Here is a 2232-nt window from a genome sequence, read left to right on the forward strand (position 1 = left end):
GAAGGACAGAGTATTGGAAAGAAGGTTAGAGCCAGAGTCAGCACCTTCTGGGATTGAGAACCAGTGAGTGTAGAACTGAACCCAGCCAGAGTCAGCACCTTCAGGGGAGGAGAGAGAGGGGAACCAGTGAGTGTAGAACTGAACCCAGCCAGAGTCAGCACCTTCAGGGGGGGAGAGAGAGGGGAACCAGTGAGTGTAGAACAGAACCCAGCCAGAGGCAGCACCTTCAGGGGAGGGAGAAAAGTCGACCGAAAGGAAAAATGATGGAGATGGTGCAATGGGTTTGAATTTCAGCACAGGGAGGAGGGAGAGTGTGCTTGACGGGGATTTACAGCTTTCGGGGAACAAGAGAGGAAAGAATGTTCCATAGAAACTAGAATTGTCTGTTCTGAATTTCTATCCTACTTACAGTGATGACTTTTGTAAACTCCTTTTACAGGGTGTTAGAAGGGGAGGATTTGCAGACAGGAAACTCAAACCAAACATCACGTCAAGATCTGAGCGAGTCACTGGATTCACCAGGACCTGAATATCATCGGCCTTTGAATGTGGAAGGAGGAATGTTTGTCTGTTCTGTCTGTGGGAAAAGATTTCAAACATCAGTGTGACCAGAAAAGCACCGAGACACACACACCCGAGTGAGAGTGTTCCAGTGCACTGACTGTGGAAAGAGCTTTAACCAGTTACACAGCCTGAAAAAACATCGCACCATTCACAGTGGGGTGAAACCGTACACGTGTTCTGTGTGTGGACGAGGCTTCAACCGATTGTCCAACCTGAAGAGACACAAGGACACCCGCACCATGGAGAAACTGTGGAAATGTGGGAACTGTGGGAAGGGATTCAATTACCCACCCCAGCTGGAAACTCATCGACGCACTCACACTGGCGAGAGGCCGTTTACCTGCCCCGTGTGTGGGAAGGGATTCACTCGTTCATCCAACCTGCTGACACACCAGTGAATTCACACTGGGGAGAGGCCGTTCACCTGCCCCGTGTGTGGGAAGGGATTCATTGATTCATCCAACCTGCTGACACACCAGCGAGTTCTCACTGGGGCGAGGCCGTTCACCTGCTCCGTGTGTGGGAAGGGATTCATTGATTCATCCAACCTGCTGACACACCAGCGAGTTCACACTGGGAAGAGGCCGTTCACCAGCTCCGTGTGTGGGAAGGGATTCATTGATTCTTCCAACCTGCTGACACACCAGCGAGTTCACACTGGGGTGAGGCCGTTCACCTGCCCCGTGTGTGGGAAGGGATTCATTGATTCATCCAACCTGCTGACACACCAGCGAGTTCACACTGGGGCGAGGCCGTTCACCTGTTCCGTGTGTGGGAAGGGATTCATTGATTCATCCAACCTGCTGACACACCAGCGAGTTCACACTGGGGAGAGGCCGTTCACCTGCTCCGTGTGTGGGAAGGGATTCATTGATTCTTCCAACCTGCTGACACACCAGCGAGTTCACACTGGGGCGAGGCCGTTCACCTGCCCCGTGTGTGGGAAGGGATTCATTGATTCATCCAACCTGCTGACACACCAGCGAGTTCACACTGGGGTGAAGCCGTTCACCTGCTCTGTGTGTGGGAAGGGATTCACTCGTTCATCCAACCTGCTGAGACACCAGTGAGTTCACAAATAACTGCAGGGTTTGGATTCTGCTGTTCTTGCTGCTGTTAATCATATCCAGGACTGAACTGTGTTCATTCTGACAGTTGGGGTTTGTTTCAGCTGATGTCAGTAACCCCTATAACTGGGCTGGAGTTTAATCTGTATCAGTGCCAAATAAATGAGCTCTGTTTCCCACATACGCAGTGTGTCGAGCCCTTCATGTTTCGACAATAAGACCAGCTGATTGAGGACTTGTTACAAACTGAGTGGAATCCACCTGAGAACTGAGTTCCCACAACTTGTTAAAAGATGGATCTACAAGATATCCAAGTCTGACAGGACAGAATATTCTATTATATCACAGGGTCCACTTCAACCCTCCAGGGCAGTGAGTCCCTGTAACATTGGATTTTAACCTATGGGAAATATTCTGATAATCTGTTATTGTCACGGGGCAAAGCAGCCTTGTTACTTTAACATCAGTTTAATCAAACTCAATGGGCAATCCGATCTCCAAAGGGAAACGTCTCCTTAAAGCTGACGGTGTCGGCAGTTCTGCAGCTCATTTCTCAGTGTGAGCGTGTCAGAATGAAAAGCTTTAACAACAGCCGATGTTT

At 49.9% G+C, this 2232-nt stretch overlaps 1 pseudogene; it reads left to right on the forward strand.

The window, feature by feature from the left end:
- Positions 1-368: 368 nt before the first annotated feature.
- Positions 369-1950, forward strand: LOC147119277 (uncharacterized; annotated as a pseudogene).
- The last annotated feature ends 282 nt before the right edge of the window (positions 1951-2232 follow it).

Source organism: Somniosus microcephalus, chromosome 4, assembly GCF_052327205.1.
Source record: "Somniosus microcephalus isolate GS21.2 chromosome 4, FLI_Smic_1.0, whole genome shotgun sequence".
Classification (NCBI taxonomy): domain Eukaryota; kingdom Metazoa; phylum Chordata; class Chondrichthyes; order Squaliformes; family Somniosidae; genus Somniosus; species Somniosus microcephalus.